The 14,953-nt window shown below is 45.5% G+C and overlaps 1 protein-coding gene across 1 annotated transcript in view; it reads right to left on the bottom strand.

Moving 5' to 3' along the window:
* The window catches only part of ESRRG (estrogen related receptor gamma), a 615,169-nt gene extending 601,006 nt beyond the window's left edge, over positions 1–14,163 (bottom strand). Inside the window, exons 1-2 of the mRNA XM_027613055.1 lie at positions 14,098–14,163; positions 13,600–13,677 (exon numbers count right to left, since the gene is read on the bottom strand). The gene's annotated coding sequence lies outside the window, so the exon portion shown is untranslated. The remainder of the gene's footprint in view (positions 1–13,599; positions 13,678–14,097) is intronic.
* Between the last annotated feature and the right edge of the window lie 790 nt (positions 14,164–14,953).

The following is a 14,953-nucleotide window of genomic DNA, read 5'->3' as shown; positions in this document are numbered from 1 at the left end:
GCTATGCGGGGCTCCATCCCCCACAGGGACCCCAGGAATATGACCTGAGCCCAAGGCAGACGCTTAACTGACTGAGCCACCCAGGCACCGTGGAATCTAATTTAAAGGCATTTTTTATGCCCTAAATAATATATACTTTCAAGTAGAGAAATCTAGTAGGCAACTGCCTATACCAGTCTGGACCTCCAAAAAGAAGTCTAGACAACGGTAGAGAACTGATACCTATTAGCATATAGATAGTAGTTAAAACTATGGGAATAGAATAAAAAAAGAAGCACTCTGAAGACAGACCTGGATTTGTATCCTGGCCTCACTTCTTATTATTCATGTGATTTTGAGTAAGTTATATCTATGAGCCTATATTATATAAACCTGTAATAGTATCTATATTAATTAGGGTAATTAGCTGCCATAAAGTTAAATTTCCACATCTCAGTAGCTTAATACCAAGAAATGTATCACTCATTTATGTAAAGTCCAATTGCGTACTGAACAGGACCCAGGCTCCTCCATCTAGTAATTCTTTCTCCCCTAGGATCTTGAAATCCTTTGTTTACCGGCTTTTCCCTTTAACAGCCCATGGCAGAAAGGGCACACATGCTTCCAAACCACTTTAGCCTGAAAGTTACTGCATACTTCATTGTTGAAAATAATCCTTTGTCCCCAACTAGATGCAAAGGGACCTGGGAAATGTACTACCCCCTTGGCAGTCACTTCCCCGGCAGAAACACTACAGAATGGAAATGCTATGCAAATTTTGATGAACAATGGCCTCAGAAGTAATCTTCCCTGCTGTCTTGAAGATGAAAAGCAAAAATGAATGGATAATACATCCAACAATGTATCATGTCAAAGAGCCCCTCAATAATGTTAGCTCCTACCTTCTTCCCCATTACTTCCTCCTCTCCCTCCATCCTAAACACACCCTTGTGTCCCAAATAAGCCTTATATTTTCCCATTTTCATGCCTTTATTCACACTCTTGTCTTTATATACAAAACCCTAAGCATATGTTTTTTCTCTTTTCTGCCACAACAATTCCACTTCCACCCATTTTTAACGATCAATCTCAAAGCAATCTCTGGGAGTCTGCTTTTTATAATTCTTTATGGCCATTAAACTCCTTTGAACCACCATCACCACACTTATGAACCTTTCATTTAGCATTTATCGGGTATGCGTTTGGTATTATAACAATATATGTACTTACCCTTCCTGACTACCTCCAAGCCTAAGATGTAAGCTCCCTGAAGACAACAATTGCGTCTAACTCCTCTGGTTCACAGTCATTAAAAAAGTAAACTGAACTTAGACTTTGAACTTAAGAGACCAACACTTAAAAATCTGGGGTCTCCTCAAAGAATGAAAAGCTGAACACTTACTCAGGCAACTCTGGAAAGGGGGAATAGCCCACTTTGTTTCCAGTATTTATATACTCAGGGGATGACTATATGAATTACTGGGACACTGCTACATTTCTTTATTTCACTTTGTATTTACATGGGGAAGCCTGTGTGGTAAAACCTGTTTATGAACAAAGCACATGCTTAACAAACAATAAAGCAACGTATCTTTCAATATTATCATAACTAAGAAAAACAAACAAATCTGAAGAGACTTCTTTAAGAACTCTCCACATGCGGGGTGCCTGGGTGGCTCAGTCCTTAAGCGTCTGCCTTCAGCCTGGGTCGTGATCCCGGGGTCTTGGGATCGAGCCCCGCGTCAGGCTCCCTGCTCGGTGGGAGGCCTGTTTCTCCCTCTCCCACTCCCCCTGCTTGTGTTCCCTCTCTCGCTGTGTCTCTCTCTGTCAAATAAATAAAATCTTAAAGAAAAGAAAAAAAAGAACTCTCCACGTGCACGAGTCAAGGTGGTAACGTGGCAGTTCTCTGGGTAATCTGATATGTCAACAACCCAACTATTGAAATCCATCCATCAGGTGAACACACATCTCTGAGCTACCTGAGCAGTTGCCAAGTCACTTTGTTCTGTTTAGATATAGTCACTGCCTCAGAAAAAGAAGAAGAGAAAAGAGAAAAACGGGAAGTCACTGGACATTAGGTGGTCCACTGAAAATGCTTGTGTTTTTCTTTTCCCGACAACTATCCTGGTAAAAGTACACAATGCATTGGCAGGCAGGAGGTCTTTCTCAGCAAAGAATCTGATCATATGCACCTAACCAAAGGCTGGGTGTTTCTCAAACAGCATGAAGTTTTCCAAGTAGGGAGACTGGCATGTGAACCCCATTTATGAACTACTCTTTCCAGATGCTCCCAGATGGCCTCAGAATCTCTGAAGGAATCTGAAGCAATCCTTCTGACTTTACTCCCCAGCTGGAAAGAGGAGAGACATAACCAGGGATCCACTCCATGTTCAAATTCATTACCTAGTCCAACTCCAAAGACAGCCTAAAGTTCATCTAATTCCTGGACATTAGTGCTTTGACTAAAGTCTGCCCATCGCTTATCCCAGTGCTCATTAGGCTATCAGAACCAAACTACTCTGGGGGGTGAAGGTGCAGTGAGGTTCCATTGTTAAGATACACTGCAAATCTATACCAATGCCACAGATTTGCCACAGTGAGATTCAAAAGGGGTTCCGTAGAACATGAGACCTAGTTGTTCTGTATGTGAAGGATCCTGTGATAAGTCTGGAAAACATCACAAACAACAGTCCTCTCTCAGACATTCATAGGACATATTGGTACATTGAAGGCTCTGACATGTCCTACCATGAAAAGACCTATTAAACCCAAATTTATTTGTCTACATGACAGCTTCTGGAGCAAAACACTTATTTTTTTTAAGACTTTATTTATTTATTTGAGAGAGAGAGAGGGAGAGGGAGAGTACAGAGGGAGAGGGAGAGGGAGAAGTAGGCTTCCCCCCTGAGCAGGGAGTCCTGCATCCCAGGACCCAGAGAGATCATGACCTAGCCCAAGGCGGAGGCTCAAGCAACTGAGCCACCCAGGCGCCCTGGGACAAAACGCCTATTAACATCTTTCCTCGATAGACTGTGGGCCCCATGAGGTCAGAGTCCACATTGTTTTCTTCAACTGCTGTTCCTCAACTGTTCAACATAGTACTGGACACTTCAATAAATATTTGATGAATTAATGAATATCCTGTGGAAGTCGGGTACCACAGAACATGCTGTATAAGACTATTGACATCTCTGTGGAATAGTCTGAATAAAGACAACCTCCCCAAATAGGAGGATCACTTTGAATCTCATATTCAAATCCCAATTTGTGAGGTTACTCTTAAGAGTACACGGGCATTTATTGTTTCTGGTCAGAAAATTTCTCCTTTGTTCTCAAACTATATCCTGTTAGCGTCAAATTAACCTGACCATATATTTCAAAATTTTTAGTATCTAGACAAGCAATGCTTAAAACTTACTGTGTATAAAAATCTACTGAGGGACGCCTGGGTGGCTCAGTTGGTTAGGTGTCTGCCTTCAGCTCAGGTCATGATCCGAGGGCCCTGGGATCGAGACCTATGTTGGGCTCCTTGCTCAGCAGGAAGCCTGATTCTACCTCTGCTTGTGCACGCTCTCTCTCTGGCAAATAAATAAAATCTTAAAAAAAAATCTACTGAGAGGACTGTTAAAAATGCTAAGTCCTGGGGAGTCAGTATTTCCAGAGTATTTCTAGAGCAGAACCCAGGACTCCACATTTTACACAAATATTCCAGGTCATCCTGACATAGGTGTTCAGGTGGAACACACTCTCAGAAATGTTGAACAAAAGTCACTATAGAAGAGGGGTCCTTGACTTGGTATCAGAAGCCTGGTTTGAGGCCCAGCTCTGCACCCCCACCACTCACGTGGCCATGGCAGTAATCTCTCAGCTTCACTTCCTTCTCTGTGGCCACATAGTACACTTCCTAACCTAGATACCTAGCTCCTACCCACCCACCTCACAGCACTGGATAAGAGGAAAGCACTTATGAAACTCTGCCCCGAAACCTGACAGGTACTCACACATAGTGTTTTAACAAATCAGTAAGCTCACAGTTATTTTAACATTCTACGGTATTAAACAAGCTCTATCACAGCAAGTGTTCAACACGGTAAGATTTTCTGATTGTTTAAAGACGAACAGAACAGAGCTGGACCAATAGTGTATGCGTCCATATCAGTCAACCTGGCAAACCATCCCTCAGAACATTTGGCTCATGCTCGTGGACACAGTAATTAGCCAAAGCATGGCAAGAGCCAAACTATGTGACATTGGCCACCACATAGAGAATGTTAAAATATTTCCTCTGCCTGATACCAGGCCTTCAAAAAGTAGACTCTTCATTCTTTTTTTTTTTTTTTAAGATTTTTTATTTATTTTTGACAGAGAGAGAGAGAGTGAGAGTGTACAAGCAGGGGAAGTAGCAGCAGAGGGAAGGGAGAAGCAGGCTCCCTGCTCAGCAGGGAGGCTGATGCGGGGCTCGATCCCAGGACCCTGGGATCATGACCTGAGCCGAAGGCAGATGCTTAACCATCTGAGCCACCCAGGCGCCCCTGGACTCTTCATTCTTAAGTGGGCTAACAGCTAGAGTAAACTCTTCGGTTGGCATCTATGTATTTACATAGGTGGTGCTTAGCAAGTACCTTCATTAATAATAATAATTAATCATTTTTCCAAAAGTAGGACGCAATGGAATACACATAACGATAATACAGCACTCAGCATATTTAATTCTCCCTCCATCCTGAAGACTCTTCTGGAGCCTGGAGCCCTCAGGGTAATTGCTATGAAAACTGCTCAATCATCCTATAAGAATCCTTTGAAAACACTGCCGATTGTTTCTGAACTTTGCAGTGTATTCTGAAGCCTGCCTTCTGGCACAGATCCAATAATGCTTATTTACCTTTTCTTTATAAAATAAGAAAACAAGCGCTATGACTGAAAAATCTCTGCCTAGAAGACAAAATTATTAAAAATTTCCAACTAGTGGAAGTATTACTGTACTTCCTATATATTCATTTGTCATCATTTTTTGGTGTTGGCTTTTCTTGTTCTTCTGATTTTAAACTTTTAAATTTTAAGTGTTAATCCCACGGCCCAAGCATTCAGTGGATATCCAGCAAATTTCGTTGGCTCACTGACCTGTGGTGAATGATAGCAGCAAGAGAAACTGGAAAACTGAATTCAGCCATGATGTTTATCATTGCCTTTGTGCTTAATGTTCTGGTTGTAATCTACTTTCCTTGCCTGTGTCTCATGTTAGCAAGTAACAAATGTGATTGATTACAGGGCTCATGCAGGTAAACAAGTAAATGAATCAAGCCAAGTTTGGTGACCCCATCAAAAGATGGCAGTGATAGCTAGATTTCAGCTAACTATTGTCATGAAGAAAATATAGTAATGCAGTCCCGGCATTCCTGGATCTTCCAATGTTTCCACAGATGTTGGACACATAATAGGTACCCAATAAATATTTACTGCATCAACTAATTCAGAGACTTCAATTTTCATCAGAAATCTCTAGATTTTAGATGTAAGCAACATAAAGTAGCAGTAAGAACACAGACTCTCAAGCCAGACTGCCCAGGTTCAAAATTTAACTCTGTCACTTCTCAGCTACATGACCTTAAGAAAGTTATATAAAAACTCTGTGCTTAGTGTTCTCATCTGTAAAAGGGGGAGAAAAGAAGAGTATCAACCTCAAAGGGTTGTTTGAGAACTTAATTTTTTAGTACTTATTAAATCTCAGGACAATAACTGGTACATTGCAACTGCCACATAAATAAATAAGGAAGCTCACACTTAAACTTCAAAATGCCGTATAATTGTCACGTGTATCATCCCATCTTTTCCCCACCATAACTGATGGATGCACGTGTTGCTCTATAGACAAGGAACAGGAGCTTTCTTCAGGATCCTTCGGGGCTGTTCATGGCTATGTGACTCATGCAGGCACTCTGGGCGTGCAGACTTAGAAAGTGCCTAGTGATTTACCCAATAGCATATTCTATAAAATAACAGATGTAGAAATCAGGTCCAAGATTTCTAATGGACAGAATCAGAGATGTCTCGATCAATATTCACCATAAGCCTTCTTACTCAATAACTAAATAATGAAATAAAACGAAGATCTGATTCAAACCACTGTCTGGTTATTTTTAACTCATACATTAATTACTCAGAAGCAGCCAATTTGAGAGAATAAGCAAAACCTTTACATTAGGTAACGTCTGTCTATATTCCTCCCCTTTTATTAATTTTTGCTTTTAAATTGCATTGCAATATTTTAGTTTCTCTTTTCTCTGACTCCAAGACCTTTCTCCCAGGGATTTTACAAATACATCACCTGGGTACAGGCCGGCGTGTGGCTGTGTGTAGAAACTGCTAAGTTAGGAACACCCTGTCAACATTTCTTTTATTTTCCTGGTTGTTGTTGGTTTAAGGCAGATCCCTTAATGTCATTTAAACAGAGGAGACTATTTAAAATTTCTTGGTAGATGAATTTGATAATAATTTTTTCAAAAACAACAACTGTCTTCTTGGGATAAAAGATCTCATTCAGGAGGGTAAACACCTTATCTGAATAACTCAGGACTTCTTTGAAGAAAAAGGTCAATGTAGCCATACCTATTTCCTTGTCCTGAATAACAGCTGTAACTTTATGTAGTGCCTGATAACCTGCATTTCACAAAGTCTCTGCCTGGGCATTACAGAAGAGTCTTCTCTTTTTGAGGGTTTAGAGTTTTAAATATTTGTTTTGTGTTGTGCTTAAATCTGAGTCTTTTCATGGATGAGAAAAGCACTTACTGTTTTTCTTTTCTTTTCTTTTCTTTTTTTTTAATAACTACTGCGGGGCGCCTGGGTGGCTCAGTCATTAAGTGTCTGCCTTCGGCTCAGGTCATGATCTCAGGGTCTTGGGATCGAGCCCCGCATCGGGCTCCCTGCTCAGCAGAAAGCCGCTTCTCCCTCTCCCACTCCCCTGGCTTGTATTCCCTCAATCGCTGTCTCTCTCTCTCTCTGTCAAATAAATAAATAAAATCTTTTTAAAAAAAATACTGCTAAATTAGACTTTATACAAATTTAAAACTTTTATGAATTGTGGGGCATTATCAAGAAAGTGAAAAACCCGGGGGTGCCTGGGTGGCTCGGTTCGTTACATGTCCAACTCTTGGTTTCAGCTCAGGTTCCGATCTCAAGGCTCCTGAGATCAAGCCCCACATCTGGCTTCATGCTCAACGGGAGTCTGCTTGGATATTCTCTCCGTCTGCCCCCTCCCCTGCTTGTGATAGCTCTCTCTCTAAAATAAATAAATAAATCTTGGGCGCCTGGGTGGCTCAGTTGGTTAAGCGACTGCCTTCGGCTCAGGTCATGATCCTGGAGTCCCGGGATCGAGTACCGCATTGGGCTCCCTGCTCGGCAGGGAGTCTACTTCTCCCTCTGACCCTCTTCTCTCGTGCTATCTCTCATTCTCTCTCTCTCTCAAATAAATAAATAAATAAATAAATCTTTAAAAAAAAATAAATAAATCTTTAAAAGAAAAAAAAGTGAAAAACCCAGAGAATGGGAGAAAATATAAATATCTGTAAGTCATATACCAGATAAGTATGCAATACTCAGAATATATAAAGAACTCTTACAATTCAACAACAAAAAGACAAGCAACCCAATTAAAAAATGAGCAAAGACAGTGAATAGGCATTTCTCCAAAAAAGATATTCAAATGGCCAGTAAGCACAGGAAAAGATGCTCAGCGTCATTAGTCATTATGAATACGCAAACTAAAACCACAGTGAGATACCACTTACACCCACTAGTATAATTTTTTTAATAAAAATGAAATAAATGTTGGTGAAGATGTAGAGAAACTAGAACCCTCAAATGTTTTTGGCAGGACTGGACAATTGTGCAGCCACCGTGGAAAGCAGTATGGGGACTCCTCAAAAAGTTCAACATACGGGGCGCCTGGGTGGCTCTGTCGGTTGAGTGTCTGCCTTCGGCTCGGGTCATGATCCCAGGGTCCTGGGATTGAATCCCACATCCAGGCTTCCTGCTCAGCAGGGAGTCTGCTTCTCCCTCTACCCCTCCCCCCTGCTTTTGATCTCCCTCTCTCTCTCTCTCTCTCTCTCTCTCTCTCTCTCTCTCGCTAAAAAAAAAAAAAAATCAACATAGAATTATGGTATGACCCAGGAATTTGACTATACCTGACAGATCTGAAAACATACATTGAAGCAAAACCTTGTAAGTGGATGCTCATAGCAGCATTATTCATCAGAGCCAAAAAATGCAAATGTCCATCAACTGAGGAGTATATATAAACAAAATGGGGTATATCCATAAAATCCAGTATTACTCAGCCATAAAGAGGAATGAAATACTGACATGTGCTACAACATCGATGAACCCTGAAGCATGATGCTAAGTGAAAGAAGCAAGACACATAAGGTCCCATGTTAAATGATCTCAATTAGAAAATGTCCAGAACAGGCAAATCCACAGAAACAGAATGTGGATGAGTAGTTGGCAGGGATTGAGAGGAGAGAGGAACAAGGGACTGCTTCATGGGTAGAGGTGATGAAGATGGACTTCAATAGTGATGTTGGCTGCATATCATTGTGAATCTAGTAAAACGTAGTTACATTATATGCTTTAAAATGGCTTAAACGTTTAATTCTATGATATCTGAAATTTTATCTCATTAAAAAAAAAATACTGGCTTGAACCGTCAGTAGGAAAACAAGAAACTGCTTCTTCCCATACAAAGTAATTTCACACAGTGTATCACCCAAATGATATTAAGGAGTGAAATACTGAATGTAGAAGATCAGTGGCTGATAAGTTGTGCTTATTCCCTTTATTTCACTCTGCCATTTATCATTAGCCTTTTGCGCTTGAATGGCATTTTTGGTTTGTCAGTTTGCCCATAGAAATTTCTTTTCTGATGTTACATTTCCATGTCCAAAAGTTTCTTGTCAATTGTTTAGCCAATTTGGCCATCACGGATTAATGAATAGATGTCAGAACCTTCTCCCTTCTAAATTATATTAAAACATTTAATTTGAAATAATAGAATATTGATGACTCTGGTAAGGGGAAGGATATGATTTATCATAAGTCAGTAATTTGTATCTTTCACTACTTTACAAGAGATTAATGATTAAGAAACATTGATATGTCTAATAGAAAAAGCAAAGAACATTAAGAAAAAACTAATTATCCAGTAAGCCTCCCCCCAAAAGAAGACATACATTTTCTCCCAAAAATAAGCGTCTTTTTTTACTATTAAAATGTTAACAATAAAATAGAGCTTACATAAATGGGTCAGAAAAATATACTATGTGCTCCAAACTTAATTTTTTGTCCCGCAAATTTTCCTCTCAACTAGGTAATACAATGGAAAATGTTGAAAGAAACTTTAAGCTGGGAGAAAAAAATCTCTTTTGAATATATACTTGTTAAGCAGTTGAAAGCAGATTCAGTTAGATCAGAGGACATAACTAAAGAATGATGACAAAGTTACACAGAAAGTTCTGAAAAGAAATCTAATTGTCAATGAATTTCAAAGATAAAATTTCCTGAAATGATGTTAAATAATTTTAATATGTCATGATCTTTTAAAACCTCAAAGAAAATTTCTACATTAAAAAGTCATGACAAAAAAAAAGTTTTATGACAAAACTATTCAAATGTTAATATGGCCAGGTTTATTCCAAATAGGCAGAAGGGGAAAAGAGAGCAAGCATTTGAATATATCAAGTTTAAAACAAAGAAACTCACTTTCATCTCAAGTATGTGTCTCATTGAGGTGAAAAGCAAAGGCAGTTTTAACCAGAACTACCTGGAGAATTGTGGTGGGAATAATCCTACCTCATAGAAGCTGAACAAATCTGGTTCATGTACTGTTATTGCAAAGAAATTTGAGAAATATAGAAACTAAAACCAACCTGTTGAAGGTGAACAAGACTGTGATGAAAAGAAATGCTTATATTTTGGGTCAAAATTAAGTGAGAGAGAAGAGTGCACAGAAGAGTTTGCAGGTAACACTAGGTATTCAGTGGTCAAATTTTAAAAACACTCAGCCAGAGTATACATCTGAACATTTAGCCAAAATAGTCACCTAAGCTGAGAACTCTATTTCTTCACTTAAGGGGGAGGAATGAAGTTAAACAGGTAAGACAGAAGAGGAAAGCACTGAGTTAATGGAAATTCCTTGTCAGTCACTTAGCTCTTCTTTCCACTCTACAGAATTCCCCTTCTCCATTTTTCTTTCAGGTCTCAGGTCTTTTCCCAGATTTGTGTTAAATTTAATGATCAAATGGAATCTTAAAGGAGACAGTACTCAACCCCTCTAACTCTCACATCCTAGGAAATATAAGGGAGAACACATAGGTTAGGAATTCCCCCTTAGCTGGAGTCCTGGGGCTCCTGACCCAAGAAAGATTGTTCAGGACAACAGGGAAAGGAGTTGCTCCAGCTTTTAGGAAAAGGGGCCATTGCCTTCATCCATCCACACACACCCCAGCACAGTAATTTGTTTCCACTCAAAGCTCTGGCTGGGGAAAGGGCAAGGGGCAACTGGTGCTGGTTCTAACACCACTGTAGTCCCCAGATGATCCAGCTTCCCTGTAGAGAGAACCCAATGGTAGCCAAGGGATTAAGGGTGAGGGTGAAGAAGACAGGGATTGGCATAGCGCAGCTGAAAGTTTTAGGGCTCAGAACACTCTCTTGGTCTGGGAGGGTTCAGGCTGATCTTCCCACCCTTGGAACAGAGCTGCTCATGGCACCATGAAAACACGATTTAGGGACTGTCAACTTGGGCGGGGGGGGGGGGGGGGCACAGGTGGCCACCTCTGCCAAACCCTGGTGCCTTGTTTCCCTGCTTATGGCCTCTTCTCAAGGTTTGTAGGTCACAGACCGAAAGAATTTAAAGAGCCAGTCCCTTATCCCGACACTTTCCAGAGTTCCTTGAAAAGGAGAGCTATTTTGTTCACTAGTACTGTTTGGGAAACAAACAGGCTCCTCCTTCTCTGCCTTCATCTCCTTTCATACACAGTTTACTGTCTAGTTTTGTCTGCACGGTGGACTGTCATCTTTACTCGCTCTCTGGTAGAGAATTTGGGGTCCTTCCTAACCAGGGCCCCAGTCAGCGGGGGGAAAAGCCCCAGGGGGCCTGGAGGCCACCAAGGCAGGGCACCGACGGGCTGGGCCAGAGAGAAGAACTAGGATCCCGGGAGCACAGCCGCAAAGGAGAGAGCTAAGCCAGAGCTTGGGGCAAGTTTATTTTACTTCACTAAGCCGAGGAAGCTGCCAAATTCTAAGATCCCATCAGAGACCGGAAAAAGCCCTACGGGTTCCCAGAATTCCCCATAGCAGAAGGCTTTAGGCGAGCACTCTTCTGGCTGCGCAGTCCCGGAGCCTGGCGCGCCGCGTCCACCTTCAGGGCCCAGAGCCTATGCCCAAGCGGAATGGCCTGCGGTGGGAGAGAGCAAGCTCGGCCTTTTCCATCTTCACCCGGCTTCTGAGTCATACGTGTCCTAGAGCACTGGGGACAGGGTCTTGGAATGTGACTGAGGACCGAGAGCTGAGAAGGCTGAGAAGCTCAAGTCAGTCACGGCGAGAGCGGACGCGCCCACTAGCCGGCCGGGCCAGAGCCCTTGGGCTGGGGGCTTACTGTCTTGCGCTAACGCCCCCGCTCTTGAAAACACCGTGTTCTTTTCAAAGAAGAGGAAAAACAGCTAGCTAGAGATCATTCTTTTTGGCATACCTTTCCCTTACCGCCTCTTTACTCTCATTTCCTCCTAACTTCCACGTTTCTTTGATGTCCCTCTCTCCTTCCTTCCCTGTCTTCCTCTTAGGACTTACAGAAAGAATAGAGGCGCAGATAAATGCGGGACAGGAGAGCCGAGTGGCATGTACAGTCCGGGAAGGGGGGGGGGGTAAGGTAACTAAGACATCACACCCCCCCAGACCCCGAATGCGAACATTTGCGGGTCCCTGCCCCTAGTTTCTGCTACGGAGTTGCATTAAGTTTGACATCTACCCCTAAGCCTGCATGAGGCCCAGGGATAGTGGCCGAAACTTGATTCCGCTTCTAACTTGTCCGCTGAGTTTCTGAAAGCTGTTTCGGGCAGGCCGGGGTGAGAATCCGGGCAGCTCCGAGCCAGGTATGGGCGGCCCGCGTCCTGCCTGAACCAGACTGTCCCTGCAGTGCCAGCTCGGGAGGGAGGCAGGGACGCGGGCTGGGAACAGACCCCTCCCCCATCTCTGTGACGGGGAACTCTGGGTGCACACACGCTGGACAGTGAGGTCCCCTCTCCGGGGCATTGCCACAGACCCGTCCTGGCTCTTCGCTCCCCACCAGTCTATGCACACGGCGGACTGAGCGCTTTGGAGATGTGGCCATAGGGGGATTCCACGTGTGACACCCACTGTGAGAGCAGAAACTGGAGGCGGGTAAGAAGTTAAGCCTGCGAGGGCACAGGGCCCCGCGTGAGCGCGCGAAAGACGAGGCCTCAGTTCTCCCCTCACTGGCTCCAAACTCCTCCCCACCTCCGTTCTGGGGCTCTGTCCTTCGGCCAAACGGATCAGAACCCCGGGTTATTTTCAGCCACCACCTCCTCCACCCCCGCACGCCCCCCAAATGTCGTGCCTCGGTTCCAGGGGTGGGGGAAGGGCAGTTGGACCGGCGGTGCGCGAGTCTCACGCCTGCCGCCGCGCGCCTGCGAGAAAGCCGGTCTGGCCGCTGCTCGGCGCGCACAGCCCTTCCCCGCGCCATAAACGCGCGCGCCGGGCGCTCCTCTCGCCCGGGACTCGCGGAACGCTCTAGCGGGTCCCGCTACCCCGCCCTCTTGACGTCTCACTTCTAAAACGCAGAAGCATCGTCCGAGGCTCTGGCATTTATAAAAAGAGGACAAGGGAAAGGCCCACGGACCCGCCGTGATCTCCTTGCGCCTTTGCTGTCTGCGCAAGCGAGTCCTGTCCGCAGCCTCTGGGGGGGGGGGGGGGCGGGGAAGGCATCGCAGCGCCCAGTTCCACCTGGAATTTAGGGAACTGACTCTGACCCTATTTCCCGGCTAGCCTCATCCCGGACCCACGTCGTTCCCTCCTTTCTACCGGGGCGGTTCCGAGATTTTAATTAAGCCATCTGTCCCTGCATCGCAGAGGGAGGGTCCCAAATGGCGAGGCTTCCAGAGCACTTGGTTCCCATCCAGCGATCGGTGCCACTGCGAAAGGAAAGGTCGCGATCCAAACACTCCTAGTCCCCTCCTCCAGAGCTTGGGGCCGCGCTCCAGACCCGCTCCATCACGCCCCTCCCCCACCCCAGCCCCACACAATTTCCTTCTTTATGAAACACACACGCCCAGCCCACCCCGCCTCCCACGTAAAGACCAGTCCTGTCTTTTTTTGTGCCCAGATGCAAACTCAGCTGGAAGTTGAGAGCAGGGCAGAGTCAGAGATGCACGGAAAGAGAGAATGAGAAGGGAGAAATCAAAGGGGGAGAGAGCGCAAAGAGGAGCTGGAGGTCGCAGGGGCAGGGGCAGAGGTGGAGGACAGCCCGAGGGGCGCGGGCGCCGCGGCGGAGCCGTAGCGCCTCCCCCGCGTCTGCCACCAGCGCGCGCCCAGCGGGGTCAAGCGCGGACTCACATGGTCGGACTGCAGAGCCGCTCTCAACTACTGCGAGTGGGTGGTTTCAGGGCTCCCCGAGATCTTCTCCCCGGCTGCCTGCGGTGTGAAGGCAGAAACAAAAACAAAACAAATCACGGGACACAATCGAGACGGGCCGTTCCGCGCCGCGGGGACCTCTCGCACTTCGTGCAGGAAAGCGGGCGCGGATATTGGGGCGGCCGCGTGTAGCCTATAAATAGCGAACTTTTAGACGGAATCAACTAACAAATGAAAGTAGCGGGCGTAAATTTGCGCACAACCCCCCTTTCCAGGGACGACCCGACCAGCCCTCCCGCCGCTCTCTAGGCAGGATTTGGGAGGGGACAGATTCGGAAAGGGAGGTGGAATTTAATTTTATGAGAATTTGCAGTAGTTTTGTTATTTTGCAACGGGGGCTCTCCGCCTCTTTGACCCTCCCTTTCCGCCTACCTTTGCAGCTTCGCCCCCCCGCCCCCTTAAGCTAGGCACTGTAGGTACCTGCTAGGAAGGGCAGAGGCCCAGGAGAGCGGAGCTCCTAGGGGTTGGCTGTAGAAGTGGAGAAGAGGAGGGGAACACGGAGCCGGGGTTCCCCGGGGATTACTGGAGCGAGGGAAGGAAATCGGAAAACTGCCAGCATTGGGGGTTTCCCTCCGATGCCAGGACAGGAATTTAGGTTATCCCGCGTTTGAGAGGGAAGTGCAAAAGGGTGAGTACAGAAGGCACAAAGGAGTTCCTAAAGTGCAGGTTTCCTTTCCCAGGGCAACAATAACCCTCCAGTGCTAGCAAACCCCCTCTCAGTAACTTTACTTGAACCCTCGGCCCTCACGGGGCCGGGAGAGCGAAGGCGCACGCCGGGGTTAAGTCCTTGCTTGCCTTGGGGGCCGCAAGCTCTCGAAGAAGCGCGTCCAGCCGGATGGTGCCCCAGGGTCTGGTTCGCCAGCTCCCCCGGGCCGGACGCCTTTTCGCCGAGCCCGCTCACACCTGCCCACCGGAAGAGCTCTATTTCACCGCGAGTGCTGAGCACCACTAGCCGTCCGCCCGCCCCCTTTCCTTGCGCCAAGGCCGGATTGCCAATGGTGATTGGGTTAGTTCGATTTTCATTTTCTTTCTACGCGCTTCTTCGAAAATAAAACCCCCGAGGACGGCAGACACTCGCTCTCCCCTCCAAACTCTCTAGTTCAGGAGGTTGTTTCACTGAATTTTTCCTGGATGTTTCACACGAACCACAGCCAATAGGGTATCCATTGGGGCGGGAGTGGGGGTTGGAGAAATTGAGGGCGCTGCAGGTGAGGGCCAGCAGGTGAAAGGCGATTGCAGTGATCCCCTTTGGAGGCTCGGTTCACGCAAGGCCTGT

Source organism: Zalophus californianus, chromosome 10 (assembly GCF_009762305.2).
Source record: "Zalophus californianus isolate mZalCal1 chromosome 10, mZalCal1.pri.v2, whole genome shotgun sequence".
Classification (NCBI taxonomy): Eukaryota; Metazoa; Chordata; class Mammalia; order Carnivora; family Otariidae; genus Zalophus; species Zalophus californianus.
The sequence above is the reverse complement of the archived record's forward strand: the minus strand, read 5'-3'. Positions and strand labels throughout refer to the sequence as shown.